The sequence below is a fragment of the Clytia hemisphaerica genome, unplaced genomic scaffold (genome assembly GCF_902728285.1).
Source record: "Clytia hemisphaerica strain Z4C2 unplaced genomic scaffold, Clytia hemisphaerica genome assembly, whole genome shotgun sequence".
NCBI classification, from domain to species: domain Eukaryota; kingdom Metazoa; phylum Cnidaria; class Hydrozoa; order Leptothecata; family Clytiidae; genus Clytia; species Clytia hemisphaerica.
The window spans coordinates 921,800-938,531 of NW_027104192.1; the positions used below are offsets into that span (position 1 = coordinate 921,800).

General features: G+C 34.8%; 1 long non-coding RNA gene across 1 annotated transcript; it reads left to right on the forward strand.

Annotated features, from left to right (window-relative positions):
* The first annotated feature begins 9,207 nt into the window (after positions 1 to 9,207).
* LOC136815085 (uncharacterized) lies at positions 9,208 to 16,463 on the forward strand. Its single transcript, XR_010847673.1, has 4 exons — positions 9,208 to 9,359; positions 13,703 to 13,771; positions 14,030 to 14,088; positions 15,618 to 16,463. It is a non-coding gene; the product is annotated as an uncharacterized lncRNA (long non-coding RNA).
* Positions 16,464 to 16,732: the final 269 nt, after the last annotated feature.

Genomic DNA, 16,732 nt, shown 5'->3' on the forward strand with positions numbered 1-16,732 from the left:
TTAAACGAGAGATCCATACTTGGATCACGACTAGGATTCGATAAATCACGTGTCTACGTAGGATTCGGTAAATTACGACTGAGGATTCGATAAATCACGACTAAGGATTCGATAAATCACGGTAGGATACGATAAGCGAAATTTCTTAAAAGTTTGTTTTGGCGAAGACGAAGTCTTTGAAATAAATGCGGTTGACACATATATTTTAAGCTAGAAAAGGAAAAACACAAACTAATTTAGAACTATATACAAACTCGAAAGCTTAAGCTAAGATAAATCTCGATAAATCTCGATAGATCAAAAATATACAAATGTACAATACAAAACTATACTTACAAATTTCGTCACATATATTCACGATTGAATGCCAAAACAAATGCACGATATGCAAAAATCCCAAAGAATATCTCAAAGTTCGAACGAAACTCAAAACATTTCTGTGTTAATAAATTCGAGAACGATTTTCTCTGACACGTCTCATCTCAACAAGTTTCTCAACTGAAGTGCAAAAAAAGGCGATGGAAAAAACCTATACAGTAAAAAACTAATTAAAAATAGACAAAAGACGCACGATACAATACACATGACGATACGCACAACACATAACACTAAAATGCTATTTACCCAACGCAACATCATTAATTAGCCAAAACAGCTCGAAGAATCAAAACTGCAGGAAAATTAAAAATACAAGCCAAAAGTTTGTTCATTAAGTGTACTAAATTCTAGCCTAAACTAGCCATTTTTCAAGTTTTTAACGTTTAAATTCTCTCTGACAAAAAAAAACAAAAAAAAATTAGTACATTACTTTAACTACTTTGAGTCAACTTGCTTGGCAATACAATATGGTTATAGTGTAAAATTCTTACATTTTAAATTTCTTCGTTCCGATGCTCGAAATTAGTAATTTATTCTTCCGTTAATTTGTCAATGATCCAAATATGCTGGGTGCGTGGGCGACGGTGATGTCCTAAAAGATAATTGCCAAAGATTAGCAACATATTGAAAAGAGTATCGAAGGTTTAGATCGCTGTTACAAGTAGTCCAAGAAAATATTTCAAACACAATAGTATGACTACAAATATACTCACTAGAATAGATTGTCAAACGTAGTCGGTACAGTTGGTCGTTAAAATCGTCATTACATTCAATATTATGCTGAAATGAAAATAAGAGAACATAAATTTAAGAACATATAAAGTAAATAGTAAATAGATAAAACTGTGTCAGTCAGGAAAAATTTCAAAAATGTTCTTTCTTCAATTTGTAGACAGCTTGGAAAGGTTTGAGAAAAAATTAATTAAAAAAAGATGGTTTGGTAAAAAGTTGCCTAAATGTATTTTAATGCCATTCTAATAAGCAAATGTAAATGGTATTAGAAGAATAAACTAAACTAATTTTCGGTACGAATTTTCTTGTCATTTAAAAAATTAAAAATTATAAAATATAGTAAATAGTTTTTCCAAAACAAATACAAAAAGGAGCAAATAAAAAAAGTCAGTTTTCTTTTCTACAGACTCAGAAAAAACCACAATAGTGAGCAAATACTCAATTTACATGTAAAGACACTGAAGGATATTTTGGAGCACTTAATTTCACCTAAAATCGTAACAAATAAGGCAATAAGTTAAAAAGAAAATGAGATACTTTGAAGGAAGAAATTTTAGCGGGAATTTATTTCCAGGATGACAGATGTGAGATATTTTTGGCAAAAATTGTTATTAAATGACCAAAAACACTTAAAATGGCAAAAATTTGGGGGAAACTCATCAATTTGGTGGATTTAATTTAGCAGAAAAAATAGGGAACTTAATTTTGCAGACTTTTGTTCAACCTGCTGAAATTTCTTCCTTTAAGGTAAACACTCATGCCAAAGCCAATATCAAGATAAGACGAGTTTCTAATATTTTAACTTGAGTTAGACTTTACTTTCAGTGGCTTTTTATGATGCAAAAGTTCATGTTCAGAACTATTGCATCATAAAGTCCATATGGCTTTGGCACAAACGAAGATGCCAAATCTCAATGTCTCGACGTGCCCTTGCATTGGCACGCCGAATAGATTGGCGCCCTGGTGGGTTGTTATGCTGCCTTGATGGTTGGTTGTTATGCTGCCGTCTTGGTGGTGGGTTGTTATGCTGCCTTTGTGGTGGGTTGTTATGCTGCCGTCTTGGTGGTGAGTTGTTATGCTGCCGTCTTGGTGGTGGGTTGTTATGCTGCCTTGGTGGTGGGTTGTTATGCCGTCTTGGTGGTGGGTTGTTATGCTGCCTTGGTGGTGGGTTGTTATGCTGCCTTGGTGGTGGGTTGTTATGCTGCCTTGGTGGTGGGTTGTTATGCTGCCGTCTTGGTGGTGGGTTGTTATGCCGTCTTGGTGGTGGGTTGTTATGCTGCCTTGGTGGTGGGTTGTTATGCTGCCGTCTTGGTGATGGGTTGTTATGCTGCCTTGGTGGTGGGTTGTTATGCTGCCGTCTTGGTGGTGGCTGCTGCTGCCATACACCAGTCTGACGGACAGGCACAAGTGCACTGCTTGACTCACAGGCACGAGCGCACCTGCTTGCCTCACAGGCACAAGTGCACCTGCCTGATTGACTGGTGCATGGCTGTAAGGAACAAGAGCCATCGTGCCTACCTCCTCCTCCTCCCACTGCTCCACCACCAGTTCCGCAGTCACCCCCCAATCTTCACCTTCAAGCTGTAAATTAAAATTTTACTCATGGGCTAAATTTTTCTAGTTTCTTGCCTAAATATTTCACTGTTTACTCTAGTTCCTATACTTGATTCTAGTTGACAACAAAGTATCTGATTTCCGAAAATTTGTGACTGAAAAGAATTTCTGAGTATTGACTCAACATTTCAAATTCACTAAAGGCTTTCAGAACTAATGTTACTTAAGACAAAGACTGCAATTTCAAGGAAAGACCAGAAAATGAAATGTTTTAAAAGGCATTTGGCGTGATAATGTTCTTAGAGACTACGTAGAATTAACAAAACATTTAATTGCTCTCTACTTTGACAAATAATAGAAGCAAACGATAATCAATAGTGCTGGCATCAGACGGTGGCGGTGGAGGGACAACCATATCCATCCAAGCCTCTATATCTGACCAAATACTCATTACTGTTTTATTATCTAAAAAAACAACACTGAATTTCTTGCCAAATATTCTTATCTACATTTCCTGTTTTTTCACTCTCTCGAAAATAATCTAAGTGGAGTAATTTATGTGAGTATTATATTTCCTGAGTTTCACGAGTTTTTTTAGAAAATTCGAAATTTAATGATAGGGGCCATCCATAATAGTACGTACGCAGTGAAGGGGGGAGTGGGGGTTAGCAAAAGCGTACATCTATTGTTTAAATGACATCACTTCTATTGTTCTCTGCGTACAAGGGGGAGGGAGTATCAAAGTTTTGGAAAATCTTTGCGTACGTACTATATGGGCAGCCTCATAGTGTAAGTTTAGAAAACCTGAAGATTTGCAAAATCTAATCCTTGCGAAAAAATTTACATATATTTTTTGTATTTATTCATCTTATTTTTTTATATATTCTTTTGTAAAACAGGTTCACTTATGCTTAACTATATTTTGAAATGAAGCTCAAATTATGCTCATTTTTTCACCAAATGCAGGTCTCAGTATGCCTATAAAGGTTTTGCTTATAAAAAGAAAAACATCAAAATCATGAATTTTGCCAAAACCCCTAGGAAGCTGAATGAAATTTTCATTTCCAGTGCTCGTGAAAATAGGTCCCACAAAAATTAAATTATTTTGAAGAAAAAAATGCTTGCAAAAATTAATCACTAAGGTAAAACTCAAAACATCTTCTTGAACCTGACAAGTCTGACAAACCAAAAAATATTTAGAAGAGATATAACTGGCAGGAATTATACAGTATCAACTCGAATTGCAACTGCTTGATCTGTATTACCAGAGCTATGAAAATCAGAAATTTTAAAGATAATCTCGAGCTATGAAAATCAAAAATTTTAAAGATAATCTCAAATACAACTGGAAAAATTAATCACTAAGGTAAAACTTAAAACATCTTCTTGAACCTGATAAGTCTGATAAAGCTATAAATATTGAGAAGAGAGATAACTTGCAGGAATTCTAAAGTATCAACTCGAATTGCAACTGCTTGATCTGTATTACCAGAGCTATGAATAATCAGGAATTCTAAAGATAATCTCGAATTCAACTGACTTTGTATTATTCTACTTATATTAACTAGTAATTTAGTTTTAGGGAAATGATGAAAGGTGCCCCTCCTCGCACCTGACAAGTCCGCCACAACCAATAATTTTGGCGGTCCATGAGATAATATCAAATTTGACTGATTCAGAGAATAATTGTGCCTTTAAATATTCAGGTGTTTTGCATTCAATCCATGCTGCAGTTTTCACAACTACCATTTACCAAAAATGTTCTTTTTTGAGCTGAACGCCCGTGGTCTGAACATTTACACAAGTGCTTAGGTGGGCTAAGTAAATCTTTATCACATTTGCTTCTCAGTGTATGTCTTTTGAGCCCTAAAAACATTTTCTAACACTCCATTTCTAACACTGTAAAGTTGCCGATTCTCCATGTTGAAAGCAGCATGGAGGGAGTCTCCTTCTTCTTCAGAGAGAAGACCTAAAGTTTTATGTGTTTTAATAAAATTGGGCACATCAAATGAGTAAAAATGCATTTTTGGCTTTATATTTTTATCTGGAAATAAAACTGGATATTTTTTACAAAATTCTTCACACATAAAAATAATATTTTCAATCTCTTTGTCTGATAAAAATCGTTTTGCGAACAAAAGATTCCTTGGTTCCGAAAAGAGCTTGAATATTTCTTTGAATTTGACCTTTTCTACTGGATAACCATCAAGTACATTACACAACACCTCATAATCTGCGAGAATTATTTTACAATGATTGCCTACAAAGACATTACCATGATAGGCTTCTCTAACATGCAATTCGTCCAAGGCACTCAAAAGTTTTTTCTCCAAAGGTCCCATGAGTTTTGTTTCTTGATACTTTTTGGAATTCAATTCACTTAAAACCTCTTGTTCTTTTGAAGAATGAGCGGTTGTGAAAAAATACTCTTTTATTTTCAATGAAAGTGTTTAGCTTGTCAAATGAATCTATTTTTTCACAGTTGAGGCATTGATAACCTTTTTTATCATCGAGTTCCTTTTCACAAAGGCACTCACAAATGATGTGTGCCCACTGATTGCAAGTATCACACTGAATCATATTACGATTGATATCATATTGAGAAGTAATACATTTTGGAGAATGACAGTCATCAGCTGGTTTAATTTTATTATTTTTGGTAGACTTAATGACATGCTCATCCAATTTTTCCTTTGTTGTATCACATTTTACCAATTCAAATCTGTCAGATAAATTTTTTAAATCAATTACACAAGAGGATACTTTTATCATGTTCTTTGAATTGTTATTAAATTTTTAGTCAATTTTTTTATCTCAAGTTTAATTTTAGCTTTTTCTTTTTTTTTGCACTTTATATGTGCTCGTTCTTTATTGTCTATGTCGACACACTTTTGCTCTAGTGATTCATATAGCTCGAGAACAATACCTAAATGAATGTGCAATATTGCAGGTACTAAATTTCTTAAATCTTCTAGTGGAAATATCATTGACCCAACAACAGAATTATGATCATGACCGTTTTTACGTCTGTTTTCAGAATTTCGGTCATCTTGTAAGTTTTCAGAAAAGTTAAGCACGTAGTCATTTTCATCTCTCTTCTCGATATTGCAACTATCATTACTGTGTGGGGTACCCCCATGGCTTCGCAAGTGGTCTAGTGTTACCAAGTCAGTTAGAGATGGGAAAGTGGAGCTCTGGCCTTGATGGCCAAGTGATTTGTTAAGAAAATCATAATCACCACCAAGAAAAACTTCCACTCTTTTACCATACAAAGTAAACTCAGAATTTTGCAGTTTACGTATCTCTTCTCTGTAAGTGAACATTTTTGAAATATTTTCTGGATTGTCTGGTGCTTCAAAGAGACAGTATGTATGTACTGTATCGCGAGAGCCCGATGCCTGATCATTGATAATATCAAAATGAAATAGAACCACCACCTTTATCCCCTGAAAAATTAATCCAAATTTTATCATTGAATTCTTTATCTACACGAAAGTGTTTTATAAGAAGATATTCTGATTCAATAAATGGGATTAGCTTTTTAACTTTGACATATGGTTTATTCTTGAAAATATTTTCATCGCATTTCCCAAATTTAAAACTAGTGGTGCCAAATTCAACTTGATCCTCTCCTAAGTGGGCTAATCTCTTGTTTTGCTCTGCACGTATTCTTTTTTCACTAGGTATGAAATTCCCAATATTGGTATTTTTAAGAATAATACGGATCTCTCTCATTTTCCTATTGGAGAAGCGTAGCAAAGACACCATTTCAGTAGCCTCTGATACTGACATTTTGTTTTGAATGTTCAATCCAGCTATTTTAGCAGCCTTTATGAAGTTGTTTTTTCGAAACATTATTATACTTCAAGAAATTTCTCAACTTCACTCTCTTGGTCAGAACCGACAAGTTGTTTGATTACATCCCAACTAACAAGAGCACGATTTTTACGTTGTCTCGTTTTAACAACCCTGTCTTTGCGGTTGAAGATTGGTAACGTGGCAAAATTGATTACCCGTCTTTTGGGGAACCTCTTTGAAAAAAGTGTACCAGACTTGACTGTTTTTTTTACTTCAGTAGCTGGTTTAACAGTAATCAAATCATTAGAGATGTCTGAAATTTTGGTCATTGTTTGCATATCATTTGAGCCCTTCGACTTATACTTGTTCCTCAGTTTTTTTAGTTGATTAACAGTGCCAGCATATCTTTTATTTAACACGTTCTTTTTTTCTTTGAGAGCCTTGAATCGCCTCTCAAGTTTTTCAATCTTTCTTTTTAAATTCATGTTTTCTTTTTTAAACCCTCCCACTAAAACATCAGATTGTATCTTTTCTGTTTTGAAACCTTCAATTTTAGTAGAAAGTTGATAATTTCTAGCACAAACTTCACGATAAAGGTCTCTCATATGTATTGATTCATCTTCGGTAGTAAACATTGTATCTAACAGGGTTTTTCTGATTTTGGGACCCGTTTTAGAGCTTTGAATAGAATTAACTTTACGTCGTATTTTTTGTTCTTCATTTGGGCCAAGAATAAAGATTCCCCGAGTAATACTTCTAAGTATAACAAAGAGTTTTTCGAAAGACTTTGCCTGTTGTCTTTTCCCTCCCAATTTCTTATACAACTCATAAATTACATTTACAGAGATTTCAGATAAACCTACTAATGGAAAATCAGTGAAACCATCTTCAAGCCAACCTTCATGGAAACCTATTGCTCCCAGCGACATGTTGGTGAAGCTGAAGGCTAGCTTTACAATGCGAAAAACATACAAAAAACGAAAATATTATACTTCCCTCTCCTTTGACATTTTGAGTTTTGAAAATTCAAGGTCGAATATTGACCGCGTTGCTCAACATATTGGGCTGTCAGAGGAGCACCATTTTTAGTCAGGAGCCAATCAATAGCGATTTTCATTTTCAAAAGCCAATTAAAACGCTTGAAATTTTTGTTCCGAACTCTGCGCCAATCGGATTTGTTCTTGATGGGAAACCCCTCTCACACTTTACCTCGGAGTTTACCATGTTGAATTTTTGTTGCAATTCCCGGGGGTTTGATTTAAGTATAAATATGACCTTGCGGGAAACTAGAAGAGCTTAAAACGTGTATAATTCAACTGAGAACACTTTCATGGGTACACTTATTCTAAATTTTAATGTCACTCTTGAGTTTGAGTCATGATAAACATAAATCTCTAATTTGTTTTCAAAACAAGACCCCCGTGTGACACAAATAGTAACATTTTGGGCTATTACTATTAAATGAATGGAATAATAAGCATATCTCACTTGGGTTTTCCTAGAGCAACTTGTTTCTGAGCTAGGATAGAAATTTCTTAGCTCAACTTTTAGTCTGGGCAGCCGCAGAGCAACTTGATGTTCGTTATTTACAAGGTGTGTGGTGGTTGGGAGATTGTCTTGTTTCCAAACCTTAAGACTGGCATATGTGGATATTTTACTTTAATTGGACAGTTGAATGGTTCATGGTTCACCACCTTTTTATTCTACCCCTTTATCTTTTCTCATTTGGCTATAATAGCCTTTTAAAAACCGGGTACTTTTTACTTTGGCCATAGATCGTTTGGCCGCCATCTTGAATTTTCGTGTTTTTTTCTTCTGTACTCCGCGATTTTGTGGACCTTCGCATTACCCGATTTCGCTATTTGAAACACTTGTGGATTGTGCCAATTTCATCAAGCTACCTCCAAAGGATCATAATGACTACGTATTCAACAAGCGACTCTGTTATTGCTGCTTGAAGCCAACAAGCAGTAAACACACAGCAAAGACATGCAAGCGAAAGAAGAAGTGCACATCTTGTGAAGAGCTGCACCCAACAAGTCTACATGACTACTATGTCCCGCCAACGAAAACAGGACGTATTACTTCTAATCTCGACGACTCAATTGGATTATGTGTCGTATCAGTCAGACTGTTTCACAAAGACAGTCCAAATTTCGTAAAAACCTTTGATCTTTTTGATAATGGGAGTCAAGGGACGTTGTGAATGTAGGGTATTTTGGCAGAAAGTTATTTTATTCATAGATGCTATGTGTTTAGTTTTATAAAACCCTTTCTGTATAAAATAGTTTTACATATAAAAATTAGTTTCAAAGGTTTTTCCAAAAAAAAGTCATAATAATATCGGTCGGTTAAAATTTTCCCAAAAATTTCCTCCAAATTTTATGCTCTTTCAAACGGTAATAATGAGAGTAGGCATTTCGTCCCTACAATTTTTCTTGCTAAAGTTTTATATGAAGCTCGTAATCTTTTGTGTCTAACTGTAGGGGTGGGTGATTTTTCACCCCCAAATATCACCTTATTTTGACACCCGCATTTCATGATGGTTATCTCGAAAAGTGCCCCAAACCTTTTTCCTAGGTACTCTACGGAAATAAGGCGCCGAGATATCATTAGTAACTCCGCATTTTTGCATTCGCGCCCGCCCGCCGTGAAGCGTACCCGTTAATTAATTCAATAGCCAAAAACCATTAGGTCGACCCAGACTACCCGGGCGAAATGTGTAAATATTGATTTGGTCTGTAGAATTTCTTTTCCTTGACGGGTCTGAAGAGAAGAGAAAATGGCCGCCATCAGAAAGTAAACTGGTGTTGGGGAAATCCTTTCTAATCTTGGAAATCTGGACAAATGCAAGTGGAAAAGGAATATGGAAAACTTCTTGGATGCACAGATTAAAGGTTAGTGACTCTATATTTACTTACCCTTTCTGTTAAATGTTAAAACTTTCCCTATAAATAAGTACTAAGAGAAGGGAAATTTCTGTAATCTCCTTTAATCTTTTAGCATCGGATCAGACATTTAGAGTGGTGTCTTGCTATTGTAGGGTGTGTGCCTGATAATCTGATTAGACAAACCACCACAATCATATCAAAATATCTTCTTTTAAACAAGTCAAGACTCACTTGATACAATCAATAAGTTAAATTTCATTCAATCCATGAAAACCAAAACAAACAACCCAGTGTTCATGTCTGAGGATTCTCTTTGGTAGTCTCAAATTTTTGCAGACAGGCAACATTGTTGTACGCCATATGTATGTACACTGTGGGGGATAATTATATTCCAGACGGTGTCAATAATTGAACAAAAAAAAAAAATTGTCAATCGAACGGTCGATTCCTGGATATGGGTAATATGTATAAATATGGGACGATTCAAAACAAAAAGTACGTACGCTCGAGAGGGGGAAGGGGTACTCCCAAAAGCGTACGAGGGGGAGGGGGTCCTTGAGGAGAAGTACATACCGTAGAATCGTCTTCTAAAGTCGACACCGGATCTGTAAAATAATCAAAACAAACCTTGAATGAAATTCTTGGTATCATTCTTATCAAACAAGTTCATCCATCAAACTAGAAGTTCAATAAACATTGCAATCCTTTCAATTAAAAAACAGCCAAATTATAAGCAGTTTTTTACACAGCACACGAAACGCATGCAAACTTCCTCGCAACTTTCTCGTGTCCATCATTAAAATTTTACAACTTTATTACGCTTCAAGTCACGTGATAAAAATAATTCGCAGGCTTAGCCTGGTTTCCCCTTCCTTATTTATCAAAAACACACGCTTTAGGCGCTAAGAGGCCGCACGCCGTGATGGCCAGTATGGTGGTCACATTAAATTCAAAAGGAAACCGGGTTCTTTTATTATTTTCAGTTCACGGTAAAAAAGTCAACTAAAAAATTCCTTGCGTGCAAAATCGTTCCGTTGAATGAAAGCATCCTAATTAGTTTTTAGTGACTACATCGTTTAAGTTTTCTTTTCGAAAAAAACGATTCAGTGACTGATTGATAACTTTGGTATGTATTTGTTTATGTTTGATTTTTTATTTCAAAGACCAGTCTACAGCTATGTCGAAATAACAAGACGCATGTCGATATTAAACGACTCTACGGTACGCTCATAATTTTTCCTAAACTGTCTTTTTTGAGAGAAAAATGCAACATTTTCACATCATCACCTTTTAGATTCTTTTAATTTCTTGAGACTTTGTTATAAATACGATTGGATACCTAAATATTCTACTGTTACAAGAGTTTCAAGTTTCGACTATAGTTAGGGGAGTGTACTAAAAAGCGTACATACGCTGAAGGGGCGGTACACATAAAGCGTACAATGGGGAGGGGAATCAAATATTTGCCATTTTTGAGCGTACGTACTTTTTGAATGGTCCCTATTGTGTTCGATTGCGTTCGGGTAAGGTTAGATTTGTTCAATTGATAGTTCACTATGTTTGATCGGTTCAACTGATTCGACTGATTGATAATTTAATTTGATTAAAATGCAATTTAGTTCGATCACGATTATGTTTGATGAGTTTGATTGCTATTAAATTAAATTGGTTAACTCTGTTACAGCTTTTTAGCGTGGACGGCTGAGCGCTTATGTACCGTGACACTTTTGCTTCTACCGCTACAATGCAACAACATCTTTTCGTCAATTTATATTTTTACATGTAAAATACAAGATATATTGTACTCTTTTTAACCAATCAGATTGCAGATATTTTTTGGATCGCCGATAAAAATAAAATGTAATGCAATAGACGATATCGGCTTAACGAAATTCTCCCCGAATGATTAGCCATGATGCATTGCGCAAAAAAATTCAGTAAGTCAATATTGTCCGTGAATTTTTTTGCGCGATGCATCATGGGTAATCATTCGGGGAGAATTCGGAAAGCCGATATCGTCTATTGAATCAATTGAACGTAATTGCATAGAATTGAACGTAATCAAAGCAATCGAACAGCAAATTCTGGGCAATATTCGATTTCATTCGACAATTGAATTGCAATATTCAATTGCGTTCAATTAATTCTGCGTTTGTTTCGTTTGAATGACATTGTCTGGTTAATTGTAGGAAATCTGTTTAATTCTGCTACAAAATTATTGAAAAGCGCTTTGGTCTTTGGCTGTTTTTTTGACTTAGAAATAGAGTTTATGACCTTCAGACTAACCAATTGTGGATGGTCAGTACACATTTTTAGAAAATTTAAGAATTAATTAACAGACAAAATTGATTAAGGTAACAGGTTTTGATAAGATGCACACAGATTACTGAGATTTCTGTCTCAATTTTAAGAAGGAGGGGGAAAAAGTGCCTACTTCACAATATTAAAAAAGAACCTCAAATTTCACCATCCACAACCCCGATCGAAAGTGATTGTACCAGCCCTACGTTTTCATTCCTTTTTGTGTTTTGTGAATAATAACAATATAAAATAAAAATATACGCATGCGTTTTAAATTTGTTTTGAAAATGAAACAATAGATGCGAAGTAGACACTTTCTATGTCAGAGACCAAAAATTCATACTATTATTTGCTTTGCGTCTACTTTTGAACATTCTGTCCAAAGTAACTAAGGTGGTTGCACACTGTATTATACTATGGGGAATATTGCAGGAAAACATTGAGAAATTTTTTTTTGTGATCTAAGCGATCACTGAAATTTTTTTTTGTTTTTGATAAATCTTACAGAGAACACAGCAGATCTCAACGTAAAGCCAATAAATAAATATGGAGAGTATGAAAATGAAATAAAAATTGAATATAAAAGTCAAGCTAGCCATCAGAATGACCTTGCCTATTCTAGCCACCATGGTGGCCTTGAATTTGATAGATAAATATTATATACAATTTGTCCAGCTATTTCTTAAAGTTAGAAATTGAATGAGGGAAATCATTACATGCTTGAATTACATAAAAGATAACCAGAAGTAGTATCTGAGATGCTAAGCTAGCCATTGATATGACCATGCTTGTTCTAGCCACCAAGGTGACCTTGAACTTGAAAAATAGCTGAAAGAATTTTTGTCGAATTTTGTATCTCAAAGTCTCACTTCAAAGTTAAAATGCAACCAATATTAAACTATTTGGAAAGTAAAAAAAAGTGACACAGAACAAAGTATGAAATTATAAAACTAAAAGTAAATATTGAAATTCCAATATGTACATCGTGATTTATGTAAGAAACAAATGAATAAGCAAGGAAAGTTATATTTGAAGTACATGAAGAAAAAAAACGAGCTAGCCATTGAAATGGCCATGCTTGTTCTAGCCACCAAGGTGACCTTGAACTTGAAAAATAGCTGAAAGAATTTTTGTCGAATTTTGCATCTCAAAGTCTCACTTTAAAGTGAAAATGCAACCAAAATTAAACTATTTTGAAAGTAAAAATAAGTGACACAGAACAAAGTATGAAATTATAAAACTAAAAGTAAATATTGAAATTCTAATATGTACATCATGATTTATGTAAAAAACAAAGGGATAATCAAGGAAAGTTATACTTGAAGTACATGAAGAAAAAAACTGAGCTAGCCATTGAAATGGCCCTGCTTGTTCTAGCCACCAAGGTGACCTTGAACTTGAAAAGTGTTTGAAGAATTTTGCTGAATTTTGTATTTAAAGTCCCTCATAGTGAAAATATCAATCTAGTAAACTAAAAGTGAAATTTATAGATTAAAAGTAAATATTTAAATAAATAAATATAAATAATAATTATATAAGTAACTAATTTGGAACATATAAATACAAAAATAATTGATATATTTAAAAATTGATTTATTTAGAAAAATGTCTCTTTAGTGCCATTAGAGCCTTAACATTATTTTTTAATTTCACATACTCGTTGTTCAAATTTGGTGTGTATGTCTCGATGGTCCTCTCTTCAAATTTTCTTAAGCTTTTCTTTGCCTCGCCAAGCTAACAACAATTCGTACCTCCCACTGTGCTGCTACGTTCTGAAGATCTTTTTTGTAAATGTCATTGTCTTTTTCAAATTTCTTCCTTAGTTCTTCGTAACTTCTAATTTCTTTCTCCAATTTAGGAAATTCCAATCTTAACGCTTGTCCTGTTTTTGTTTCTCTTCTCACCAAGTAAACTTCAGGTTCATCTAAAAAATAATTATCATTATCAGTATGTTGTATTAAATTTTTATTGGAATTTTTTAATTTAGATGATAGTGAAACAACTAGTGTCTCAAAAAATTAACCTACCTTCTTCATCTTTTCCTGCAGGCGTGTTTGTATGGGTGGGGCGATCTACAGTTTCAGCATTGTGTGACTTTGAAGACCCAGCTAAAACAGGTAAAATTGGGAATTTTTTTCTTTGTGAAATTCACATTAAATCTAAAGCAGAATTCGTTTTGGGACCAAAACAGACTCTTGAATTTTAGGCTTTACAATTGAAAAACTCTTAGCTCTTTTTAGCTACCTTGTTCGGTACAAACTGCTTTCAGGCAACATTTGCAAACTACATCCAACTCAGTACATTTGATTTGTTCAGCAGCACCGATTTGTTCATCTAAGAAAAAATAAGTATCACATTATTGCTATTATTTTTAGGTGTAATTATCTGGACAGACAAGGATACAGTTGGTACACAGCAAATATAAGGGGAAAAGGTAAATATTTACCTTCGCATGTTATAATTGAGGTGTTCTTGATCCCCATGCCAGCCATTCCTTGTCTGAATGAATCTAATGTTGACCCTTAAAATAATTTTTATAGATAATAATTATAGCCAACTACAAAAAAAATTCAGTAGAGCGAAATTCTTTAAAATTCAAAGCTTGTACCACTTTCTACATTGATATTGGATAGCAAGTGAAAATATACTGAAACTTTTTGTTTGTAATCTCCATACCCTCTTTCAATTCTGAGTCAATGTCCATACTGTCTTGAATTTCACTTCCATTTATGTGGGATTGTTCCATGCTTATTCCGATTTGATTATCATGACCTGACAAAAAATAATGAGGAAAACCGTGCTATTTTTTAGGCTAACTATCAAATGAAATATCTTTTTAGTCCGTTCTAATAATATCAAAAACGTGCTTGCTTGTATAATGTAATAATCAGAAATTTATTTTTTATTTACCCTTTCTTGTTATTTTTTTGCTTGATTTGTTTGGTGTAGATGTTAGAGGAATCTGAAATGACAATTTTGTCATTGAATTTCATTTTTATCTTCATTTTCTAAAATTATTTGAATTATTTCCGCCAAAATTATAGTGCTCTTATCTTTCCAATGGTTGATATGTTAGGATTGGAGCATTTGTTGAAAAATGGCCAGCAAAAAAGATAAAGTGCACATTTAAATCGAATGGACTTTTAAAGTTGTTTTGAATCAATCAAGCTTTTATTTTTGACTTAGTTTTTACTGAAATGGTTGCCTCCTAAACAAATCAAACTTGCCTCTTTATGTGGGTTCTTTCGTCTTAAACTGTGAAGCAGTGTCTTTTCCCCTTCTTCATCTATAATGGCGAACGCGGGGATTCGATCCTGTCGCTGCATCTTCAACTTCTCCCGCTCACTGTGAAAGATCTGGAGAAAAAGAACAATATGACCCGTTTCTTGTTTTTGTTTTTTGTTTTCGCAATATAATCTATACAAAAAGTATACTTGGAAAGGCATCTCATTAAAATCTTGAACAGGACAGACCTACATGTTTTTGTCTATATTAAGCAAAAAAAAAACGTTTTAATTTAGCAGCTGTGTAGTATTGTTAAAAAAAGATCGTGTCTCGTATTTTGCCAAATGGAAGAAATGCCAAAAATAAAAATGAGCGGGAGGTTGGAATGAAAATGTCCCGATTGGAATTTTTTTTTTGGGGGGGGGGACTTTCATTAGGTAGCCGAGAGTAGCCTTTCTAAAAACGTCCGTAAAAAAAGTTCAATTATCTCGATACCTGAAATGATGAATCTCCTTTTCTTTGAACAAATTCACGTCTAAATCGTGAAATAAGATCCCCTTTTTAGTTTCCGACCATGAGTTTTCATTAAGTAAAAAGTCTGCAATTCCTTCAAGGTGTAATTGATATGTCCATGGCATTGACTCGATCACTTCAAATGAAACCAGGGAACCTTTGAAAGACGGTAGCATATCTTTGTTTGTGCTGACGTATTTTTCATGTTCGATGTTTTCACCATAGGTCACCTCTGCATGGAAATCACCTCTGACTTGATACCTGATGAACAAGTTCAGAAGAACATTGTCAGGATGATGATTTGACGCAATTACGGCTAATTTCTTCAACGGATGAAAAACTCGTTCTTCGTCCTCGGCATTCACAGATGGTAAAGAGACGATACGATATAGCATTGGACCATGCCCAGTTAATGAGTGAAAGTATTGACCATGAAGTTTACGAGTTGTCATCTTCTTCTTTATCTTACTTGGTTGTGGCAGAATTCTCTTGACAGCTAGTGCGTGCAAGAACGCCGTGTTGTGGTACCGAAAGATTCGCGAGCTGGTCCGATTGACCTCGTTTGAATAAATGATTTCCTGGATTTCAACCAGTTGCAAAAGTAGCTCGTAAACATCTGGATCGATCTTGTGGTAAACCAAGCCACATACATCAACAAGGCTCTTTCGATAGTCGGCTCCAGTCTTCGCGTCTTTTTTGAACGACACGTCTATTGCATCCTGCAAGAGACTCTTTTCATTTCCGCCCAGCGTGCCCGGTAGCAGTTCGTAGAGATTGGCGATATGGCCCTTAATGGCATGTAATGGCTCGATTGGAACTACCTCATACCGATCTAAATTGCATTCTTTCAGTGTTCGTTGAGGGACATGGAACATTAGGGCTGGCAAACGTTGGATTCCTGCCATCTCTTCGACCAATTTGAATAGGAGAGATGGTTTCAGTTCCCCATCTACATACTTGATATCGCGTTGAATCAACTCAGAAGCGATTTGGTCACGATCGATCCTCGCCAGAAAACTCGACTTTTGTTCGTTGACACACTTTTTAGAGTACCTATAAAATGAAAATAAATTCCAGTGTTAATTTTTTGTTTTTTCCTACACCCCTGTTAAAGACCTTTTAACGAAGTTAAGTAACTATTGTACTGATAAGCCATTGAAGTATACGTGTGAAGCCTTAAAATATGCGCCGTATTTTAAACGACGGATTGAATCTAGCAATACACTTTGTTTCGAATTAGCGCGATAATAAAAGGAGCGATATGCGCCTTATAAAGTTGATAGATTTCCTTTCGTCTCTTTTGAAAGCCAGTGTTCATTCAAAGATGTTTTTCGATTTAA